Genomic DNA, 10,154 nt, shown 5'->3' on the forward strand with positions numbered 1-10,154 from the left:
GGATCCCCCAACATCAGGTGCCACCACCAAAGATTCCTACGTGTAGCCCATAGAACCCCAAAAGCAACGGGACGAGTTCTGGTCACATACTCCCTCAAAATGACATCCTGGCCTTCTTCTGGAACTCCCTCCCCTCTCAGACTCTCAAGGTTTCCTCCAGCGTGTCGGTTCCCACAGAGCAGACCTTTGGTCTGAGACCTGACAGTCCAGAAGCCACGCATGCTGCCGCGTGACGGCGGTGTCGCGGCTTGGGACAAGAGGAGGCCCCACGGTGCGGGCTGGGGCGCCAGGCACCGCGGCGGGCGCTGAGGGTGGGGATGACCCCCACCCCGGGCCGCCGACTCGCTCCCAGAAAGGGGACAGAACAAGAGGCAAAACAAAAAAAAAAAAAAGAAGCAGCCTACGGCACCCGGTATTCCCAGGCGGTCTCCCATCCAAGTACTAACCAGGCCCGACCCTGCTTAGCTTCCGAGACCAGACGAGATCGGGCGCGTTCAGGGTGGTGTGGCCCTAGACGGCAGAGGGCGCCCCTGCCCCGCTCAAGAAGCCGAGCCTCTCTGCGCTTCCCCGCCGCCTCCTCCCCCCGCCCCAGGCCCCGCGCCGGCGCTGTCCCGCACCGGGCCGGGCCTGTTGAGTTCACCGGCCGGGTCCGGCGGGCTCCGAGGGACGGGGGTGACAGGCGGGGCGGGGCGGGCAGGGAGCGGCGGGCCGGGGTGGGGGGCTGTCTCTCTCTACACACACACACACACACACACTCACACTCACTCACTCACACTCACACAAGATGCGCCTCCACGGCTGGACTCGCCAAGGTGGAGACCTTCCAGCCCCCTTCCTCTCCTCGCCTGGCCCACCCCCAGCTCGTGGCCGCCGCCGCCGCCGCCGCCGCCGCCGCCGCCGATTGCGCACGCGCGGGTCGCCCGCCCTTTGACCCCAGGCAGGGTCCGCCATCCCCGACAACCCCTTTCAGCTGCGCCCCCCACCCTGTGGGTGGGCTGCCGCCTATTCCCCCGGGCCCGGGCTGGGGCACAGCGCATGGGGGAGGGGAGCGAGTGTATGGGGCGTCTCTCTCTCTCTCTAGGGATGTGTCCCATGGGTGGGGTGGCGTGGTTTGTGGGGCGCTGAAGAAATCAGTCCCCTCCATCTCCTACCTCTGGAAAACGCCCAAGCCCTTGGAGAACTGCCGGCAACGCGACCGTGGGGGCCGGGACCCTCCTCTGTGTCCTCCTGTGGCCCAGTCCAAGGGGCCTGGGCCTGGCCGGGGCTGCATTGGACCCCGACCACCCTGGCGTGTGGACTCGCTAAAAATCGGCGATTAGATATTGGATTCCAGCTTCATTGAGGTCATTTCACTAATGAGTGCACCGGAAAGAGTTTCCTAATCCATCTGTGAGGGTGGCAACTGAAAGAGAATTTTAAAGCTGACAGAATAGGCGAGGAAAGGCATAGGAGATTTCCACACCCAGTAAGGAAGCCTTTCCCGAAATGGAAGAAAGAAACGAGCAAACAGAAACACCGGTAGCCCGCCAGGATCAGAGTCTGCCCCCGAGAGAAAGTACCCTGACCAGGTTCACCCGTGGGTGGGTGGCGAGCTAGCGGCATTCAGAAGAGCGAGGCCCGCAGTCTGTGCAGAAGACACCTGCACTCGGGTGTGTGTGGCGGCACGATTCACAAGCAGCTCCAGATGTTAAGCCAAGGAGAAGCCAGGGAGTTCCCAACGCCCCAGGTGTCCTCAGCCCACGACTGGCTGCTGGGGGAATGCGAAGCCCGGCTCCTTGTCTCAGAGCCCTTGTCTCAGAGCGGGACAACCAGGAGGTGTGACGTACACCCCGGGGTTCAAAGGAGGATCAGGCTGAAGCTGGGACTTGGCCTGAAAGTGTCCCCTCGCATGGCCACCCCCTTCCCCTTCCTGCTCCTCTACTCCTGGTGCCCCTCCATCCAGGGGCCAGACCTTAAAGAGTCACCCGCAAGAGAATCCTGGTCCCAAAGGAGCCTTCTGGGGGACCCGTGCTGAGAGAGGTTGTGGGCATGGCCCGCTGGGGCTCTGCTCGACCCAGGGCTGAGAGATGCAACCTCCCAGCTCTGGGTCCCTGCAGGGGAAGCGTTGGCAAGCACAGGGCCAGTCCTCCAAAGGCCCAGGTGCAGGGAGCCCAGGCCAAGCAGCCTGTGGAAGAAGCCACCCCGGGAACACGACTGCAGGCCACGGCCCTTCCCACCTCCTCCTCCTCCTCCTCCTGCTCTTCCACCCCCCCCGAACTCCCACCCCCCCACCCCACCCCCCGACATGGCGCAGGGCTCAGAGACACCTCAGACACTTGCTACCCAAAGTGCAAAGGGCATCAGTTGCTCCTCCAAACCCCCCCCCTGCCCAGCAGACCGCGTTGTCCAGCCAGCCCCCGGGCCTCCCTGGGGTGCCCAGCACAAAAGTGCAGACAACCACCGGACCCTCAATCTCAGTTTTCGGATGTTTTTGCCACTCTAAGGACCCGCAGGCCAGCTGGGCCTTCTGGCAGGACAGAGAGCCCCGGAATCCGACGTGGAGAGCTGGGTGTACGTCCCCACGAGGAGGCGGTCCCCACCTCCGCGGCTCTCCCCTTGCGGGGGGGAAAAGCAGCCACGGGGCCTCAGAGAAGACACCAGGCTGGGCGCCCGCCCCACAGTGGGGGCACGTCCCCCGCAGGCCACTTAGCGCCGGCCGCCGGCCGGCGGACGGTTGGGTGGCGCGAGACGCTGCGGCCGCCCTGCTACCGGGTTCCTGGGAGGGCGTCCTGGAACCAGCGTCCACACCAAGCCCTTGGAAGGCCCAGGCGACGGAGGAGCCCCGTCAGGCAGGGGCCGAGGACGGTGACGGCCCGGGCGGGGAGGAGCGTGTCAGGCAGGGGCAGAGGACGGTGACAGGTGACAGGCCGGGCGGGAAGGAGTCAGTCAGGCAGGGGCCGAGGAGGAGACGGGCTGGGTAAGGGTTAGGGTTAGAGTCAGGGCACAAGTCACAATCGCAAAGACCTGGAAGCGACCCGAGTGCCCATCGACCCACGAGTGCGTAAATGAAATGTGGCGCGTGGACACCACGGAGTGCTATTCAGCTAGGAGGAGCAGCGGTGAGAGGGCACCTCTCGTGGTTCTCCTGGCCAGAGCTGGAACCCGTTCCAGTAAGCCAGGTAGCCCAAGAATGGACACACGAGCACCACGTGCTCGCGCTCACCAGCAAATGGGTACGAACCGATGGACACCTAAGTGGACACAGAGGAATCACCTTCATCGGGTGGGTGTCGGGCGGGTGGGGGGAGGGGATGGGCATACACCTCCATTAGGAATGGGGTGGGTGCGCACCGACTGGGGGATGGGCGCACTTGAGGCTCTGACCCGAGGGGGGAGGCTGGGAGAGGGCAACGTACCCGACCTTAACATTGGTACCCCCACAATACGCTGGAACAACATCAGAGGTAAATGAATAAGAACACAGGGGGGAGGGGGGCACGGGCAACACATGTCACCTTAATACTTGGACTCCCATCATCTGCTTGAAAAGAGAGAGAAAAGAAAATGCAATCATAGAGATAAGAGACACTTTTTAAACATAATGAATCCGAAGAGAAAAGTAAAAGGAGGCCTGTGGAGCAGGTCTGGGTGTGACTCCGGATCCCCCAACATCAGGTGCCACCACCAAAGATTCCTACGTGTAGCCCATAGAACCCCAAAAGCAACGGGACGAGTTCTGGTCACATACTCCCTCAAAATGACATCCTGGCCTTCTTCTGGAACTCCCTCCCCTCTCAGACTCTCAAGGTTTCCTCCAGCGTGTCGGTTCCCACAGAGCAGACCTTTGGTCTGAGACCTGACAGTCCAGAAGCCACGCATGCTGCCGCGTGACGGCGGTGTCGCGGCTTGGGACAAGAGGAGGCCCCACGGTGCGGGCTGGGGCGCCAGGCACCGCGGCGGGCGCTGAGGGTGGGGGTGACCCCCACCCCGGGCCGCCGACTCGCTCCCAGAAAGGGGACAGAACAAGAGGCAAAACAAAAAAAAAAAAAAAGAAGAAGCCTACGGCACCCGGTATTCCCAGGCGGTCTCCCATCCAAGTACTAACCAGGCCCGACCCTGCTTAGCTTCCGAGACCAGACGAGATCGGGCGCGTTCAGGGTGGTGTGGCCCTAGACGGCGGAGGGCGCCCCTGCCCCGCTCAAGAAGCCGAGCCTCTCTGCGCTTCCCCGCCGCCTCCTCCCCCCGCCCCAGGCCCCGCGCCGGCGCTGACCCGCACCGGGCCGGGCCTGTTGAGTTCACCGGCCGGGTCCGGCGGGCTCCGAGGGACGGGGGTGACAGGCGGGGCGGGGCGGGGCGGGGCGGGCAGGGAGCGGCGGGCCGGGGTGGGGGGCTGTCTCTCTCTACACACACACACACACACACACACACACACTCACACTCACACTCACTCACTCACACTCACACAAGATGCGCCTCCACGGCTGGACTCGCCAAGGTGGAGACCTTCCAGCCCCCTTCCTCTCCTCGCCTGGCCCACCCCCAGCTCGTGGCCCGCCGCCGCCGCCGCCGCCGCCGCCGCCGCCGATTGCGCACGCGCGGGTCGCCCGCCCTTTGACCCCAGGCAGGGGCCGCCATCCCCGACAACCCCTTTCAGCTGCGCCCCCCACCCTGTGGGTGGGCTGCCGCCTATTCCCCCGGGCCCGGGCTGGGGCACAGCGCATGGGGGAGGGGAGCGAGTGTATGGGGCGTCTCTCTCTCTCTCTAGGGATGTGTCCCATGGGTGGGGTGGCGTGGTTTGTGGGGCGCTGAAGAAATCAGTCCCCTCCATCTCCTACCTCTGGAAAACGCCCAAGCCCTTGGAGAACTGCCGGCAACGCGACCGTGGGGGCCGGGACCCTCCTCTGTGTCCTCCTGTGGCCCAGTCCAAGGGGCCTGGGCCTGGCCGGGGCTGCATTGGACCCCGACCACCCTGGCGTGTGGACTCGCTAAAAATCGGCGATTAGATATTGGATTCCAGCTTCATTGAGGTCATTTCACTAATGAGTGCACCGGAAAGAGTTTCCTAATCCATCTGTGAGGGTGGCAACTGAAAGAGAATTTTAAAGCTGACAGAATAGGCGAGGAAAGGCATAGGAGATTTCCACACCCAGTAAGGAAGCCTTTCCCGAAATGGAAGAAAGAAACGAGCAAACAGAAACACCGGTAGCCCGCCAGGATCAGAGTCTGCCCCCGAGAGAAAGTACCCTGACCAGGTTCACCCGTGGGTGGGTGGCGAGCTAGCGGCATTCAGAAGAGCGAGGCCCGCAGTCTGTGCAGAAGACACCTGCACTCGGGTGTGTGTGGCGGCACGATTCACAAGCAGCTCCAGATGTTAAGCCAAGGAGAAGCCAGGGAGTTCCCAACGCCCCAGGTGTCCTCAGCCCACGACTGGCTGCTGGGGGAATGCGCAGCCCGGCTCCTTGTCTCAGAGCCCTTGTCTCAGAGCGGGACAACCAGGAGGTGTGACGTACACCCCGGGGTTCCCAGGAGGATCAGGCTGAAGCTGGGACTTGGCCTGAAAGTGTCCCCTCGCATGGCCACCCCCTTCCCCTTCCTGCTCCTCTACTCCTGGTGCCCCTCCATCCAGGGGCCAGACCTTAAAGAGTCACCCGCAAGAGAATCCTGGTCCCAAAGGAGCCTTCTGGGGGACCCGTGCTGAGAGAGGTTGTGGGCATGGCCCGCTGGGGCTCTGCCCGACCCAGGGCTGAGAGATGCAACCTCCCAGCTCTGGGTCCCTGCAGGGGAAGCGTTGGCAAGCACAGGGCCAGTCCTCCAAAGGCCCAGGTGCAGGGAGCCCAGGCCAAGCAGCCTGTGGAAGAAGCCACCCCGGGAACACGACTGCAGGCCACGGCCCTTCCCACCTCCTCCTCCTCCTCCTCCTGCTCCTCCACCCCCCCCCGACCTCCCACCCCCCCACCCCACCCCCCGACATGGCGCAGGGCTCAGAGACACCTCAGACACTTGCTACCCAAAGTGCAAAGGGCATCAGTTGCTCCTCCAAACCCCCCCCCTGCCCAGCAGACCGCGTTGTCCAGCCAGCCCCCGGGCCTCCCTGGGGTGCCCAGCACAAAAGTGCAGACAACCACCGGACCCTCAATCTCAGTTTTCGGATGTTTTTGCCACTCTAAGGACCCGCAGGCCAGCTGGGCCTTCTGGCAGGACAGAGAGCCCCGGAATCCGACGTGGAGAGCTGGGTGTACGTCCCCACGAGGAGGCGGTCCCCACCTCCGCGGCTCTCCCCTTGCGGGGGGGAAAAGCAGCCACGGGGCCTCAGAGAAGACACCAGGCTGGGCGCCCGCCCCACAGTGGGGGCACGTCCCCCGCAGGCCACTTAGCGCCGGCCGCCGGCCGGCGGACGGTTGGGTGGCGCGAGACGCTGCGGCCGCCCTGCTACCGGGTCCCTGGGAGGGCGTCCTGGAACCAGCATCCACACCAAGCCCTTGGAAGGCCCAGGCGACTGAGGAGCCCCGTCAGGCAGGGGCCGAGGACGGTGACGGCCCGGGCGGGGAGGAGCGTGTCAGGCAGGGGCAGAGGACGGTGACAGGTGATAGGCCGGGCGGGAAGGAGTCAGTCAGGCAGGGGCCGAGGAGGAGACGGGCTGGGTAAGGGTTAGGGTTAGAGTCAGGGCACAAGTCACAATCGCAAAGACCTGGAAGCGACCCGAGTGCCCATCGACCCACGAGTGCGTAAATGAAATGTGGCGCGTGGACACCACGGAGTGCTATTCAGCTAGGAGGAGCAGCGGTGAGAGGGCACCTCTCGTGGTTCTCCTGGCCAGAGCTGGAACCCGTTCCAGTAAGCCAGGTAGCCCAAGAATGGACACACGAGCACCACGTGCTCGCGCTCACCAGCAAATGGGTACGAACCGATGGACACCTAAGTGGACACAGAGGAATCACCTTCATCGGGTGGGTGTCGGGCGGGTGAGGGGAGGGGATGGGCATACACCTCCATTAGGAATGGGGTGGGTGCGCACCGACTGGGGGATGGGCGCACTTGAGGCTCTGACCCGAGGGGGGAGGCTGGGAGAGGGCAACGTACCCGACCTTAACATTGGTACCCCCACAATACGCTGGAACAACATCAGAGGTAAATGAATAAGAACACAGGGGGGAGGGGGGCACGGGCAACACATGTCACCTTAATACTTGGACTCCCATCATCTGCTTGAAAAGAGAGAGAAAAGAAAATGCAATCATAGAGATAAGAGACACTTTTTAAACATAATGAATCCGAAGAGAAAAGTAAAAGGAGGCCTGTGGAGCAGGTCTGGGTGTGACTCCGGATCCCCCAACATCAGGTGCCACCACCAAAGATTCCTACGTGTAGCCCATAGAACCCCAAAAGCAACGGGACGAGTTCTGGTCACATACTCCCTCAAAATGACATCCTGGCCTTCTTCTGGAACTCCCTCCCCTCTCAGACTCTCAAGGTTTCCTCCAGCGTGTCGGTTCCCACAGAGCAGACCTTTGGTCTGAGACCTGACAGTCCAGAAGCCACGCATGCTGCCGCGTGACGGCGGTGTCGCGGCTTGGGACAAGAGGAGGCCCCACGGTGCGGGCTGGGGCGCCAGGCACCGCGGCGGGCGCTGAGGGTGGGGATGACCCCCACCCCGGGCCGCCGACTCGCTCCCAGAAAGGGGACAGAACAAGAGGCAAAACAAAAAAAAAAAAAAGAAGCAGCCTACGGCACCCGGTATTCCCAGGCGGTCTCCCATCCAAGTACTAACCAGGCCCGACCCTGCTTAGCTTCCGAGACCAGACGAGATCGGGCGCGTTCAGGGTGGTGTGGCCCTAGACGGCAGAGGGCGCCCCTGCCCCGCTCAAGAAGCCGAGCCTCTCTGCGCTTCCCCGCCGCCTCCTCCCCCCGCCCCAGGCCCCGCGCCGGCGCTGTCCCGCACCGGGCCGGGCCTGTTGAGTTCACCGGCCGGGTCCGGCGGGCTCCGAGGGACGGGGGTGACAGGCGGGGCGGGGCGGGCAGGGAGCGGCGGGCCGGGGTGGGGGGCTGTCTCTCTCTACACACACACACTCACACACACACACACACTCACACTCACTCACTCACACTCACACAAGATGCGCCTCCACGGCTGGACTCGCCAAGGTGGAGACCTTCCAGCCCCCTTCCTCTCCTCGCCTGGCCCACCCCCAGCTCGTGGCCGCCGCCGCCGCCGCCGCCGCCGCCGCCGCCGCCGCCGATTGCGCACGCGCGGGTCGCCCGCCCTTTGACCCCAGGCAGGGTCCGCCATCCCCGACAACCCCTTTCAGCTGCGCCCCCCACCCTGTGGGTGGGCTGCCGCCTATTCCCCCGGGCCCGGGCTGGGGCACAGCGCATGGGGGAGGGGAGCGAGTGTATGGGGCGTCTCTCTCTCTCTCTAGGGATGTGTCCCATGGGTGGGGTGGCGTGGTTTGTGGGGCGCTGAAGAAATCAGTCCCCTCCATCTCCTACCTCTGGAAAACGCCCAAGCCCTTGGAGAACTGCCGGCAACGCGACCGTGGGGGCCGGGACCCTCCTCTGTGTCCTCCTGTGGCCCAGTCCAAGGGGCCTGGGCCTGGCCGGGGCTGCATTGGACCCCGACCACCCTGGCGTGTGGACTCGCTAAAAATCGGCGATTAGATATTGGATTCCAGCTTCATTGAGGTCATTTCACTAATGAGTGCACCGGAAAGAGTTTCCTAATCCATCTGTGAGGGTGGCAACTGAAAGAGAATTTTAAAGCTGACAGAATAGGCGAGGAAAGGCATAGGAGATTTCCACACCCAGTAAGGAAGCCTTTCCCGAAATGGAAGAAAGAAACGAGCAAACAGAAACACCGGTAGCCCGCCAGGATCAGAGTCTGCCCCCGAGAGAAAGTACCCTGACCAGGTTCACCCGTGGGTGGGTGGCGAGCTAGCGGCATTCAGAAGAGCGAGGCCCGCAGTCTGTGCAGAAGACACCTGCACTCGGGTGTGTGTGGCGGCACGATTCACAAGCAGCTCCAGATGTTAAGCCAAGGAGAAGCCAGGGAGTTCCCAATGCCCCAGGTGTCCTCAGCCCACGACTGGCTGCTGGGGGAATGCGAAGCCCGGCTCCTTGTCTCAGAGCCCTTGTCTCAGAGCGGGACAACCAGGAGGTGTGACGTACACCCCGGGGTTCAAAGGAGGATCAGGCTGAAGCTGGGACTTGGCCTGAAAGTGTCCCCTCGCATGGCCACCCCCTTCCCCTTCCTGCTCCTCTACTCCTGGTGCCCCTCCATCCAGGGGCCAGACCTTAAAGAGTCACCCGCAAGAGAATCCTGGTCCCAAAGGAGCCTTCTGGGGGACCCGTGCTGAGAGAGGTTGTGGGCATGGCCCGCTGGGGCTCTGCTCGACCCAGGGCTGAGAGATGCAACCTCCCAGCTCTGGGTCCCTGCAGGGGAAGCGTTGGCAAGCACAGGGCCAGTCCTCCAAAGGCCCAGGTGCAGGGAGCCCAGGCCAAGCAGCCTGTGGAAGAAGCCACCCCGGGAACACGACTGCAGGCCACGGCCCTTCCCACCTCCTCCTCCTCCTCCTCCTGCTCTTCCACCCCCCCCGAACTCCCACCCCCCCACCCCACCCCCCGACATGGCGCAGGGCTCAGAGACACCTCAGACACTTGCTACCCAAAGTGCAAAGGGCATCAGTTGCTCCTCCAAACCCCCCCCCTGCCCAGCAGACCGCGTTGTCCAGCCAGCCCCCGGGCCTCCCTGGGGTGCCCAGCACAAAAGTGCAGACAACCACCGGACCCTCAATCTCAGTTTTCGGATGTTTTTGCCACTCTAAGGACCCGCAGGCCAGCTGGGCCTTCTGGCAGGACAGAGAGCCCCGGAATCCGACGTGGAGAGCTGGGTGTACGTCCCCACGAGGAGGCGGTCCCCACCTCCGCGGCTCTCCCCTTGCGGGGGGGAAAAGCAGCCACGGGGCCTCAGAGAAGACACCAGGCTGGGCGCCCGCCCCACAGTGGGGGCACGTCCCCCGCAGGCCACTTAGCGCCGGCCGCCGGCCGGCGGACGGTTGGGTGGCGCGAGACGCTGCGGCCGCCCTGCTACCGGGTTCCTGGGAGGGCGTCCTGGAACCAGCGTCCACACCAAGCCCTTGGAAGGCCCAGGCGACGGAGGAGCCCCGTCAGGCAGGGGCCGA

General features: G+C 63.9%; 3 non-coding genes across 3 annotated transcripts; all 3 read right to left on the reverse strand.

Moving 5' to 3' along the window:
• Nucleotides 1-397: 397 nt before the first annotated feature.
• LOC142873180 (5S ribosomal RNA) lies at nt 398-516 on the reverse strand. The gene has a single exon (XR_012921223.1). It is a non-coding gene; the product is annotated as a 5S ribosomal RNA (ribosomal RNA).
• A 3,519-nt stretch (nt 517-4,035) lies between these two features.
• On the reverse strand, nt 4,036-4,154 carry LOC142873191 (5S ribosomal RNA). Its single transcript, XR_012921234.1, has one exon. It is a non-coding gene; the product is annotated as a 5S ribosomal RNA (ribosomal RNA).
• A 3,544-nt stretch (nt 4,155-7,698) lies between these two features.
• On the reverse strand, nt 7,699-7,817 carry LOC142873202 (5S ribosomal RNA). The gene has a single exon (XR_012921243.1). It is a non-coding gene; the product is annotated as a 5S ribosomal RNA (ribosomal RNA).
• Between the last annotated feature and the right edge of the window lie 2,337 nt (nt 7,818-10,154).

This window comes from Microcebus murinus, chromosome 9 (genome assembly GCF_040939455.1).
Source record: "Microcebus murinus isolate Inina chromosome 9, M.murinus_Inina_mat1.0, whole genome shotgun sequence".
In the NCBI taxonomy this organism is placed as follows: Eukaryota; Metazoa; Chordata; class Mammalia; order Primates; family Cheirogaleidae; genus Microcebus; species Microcebus murinus.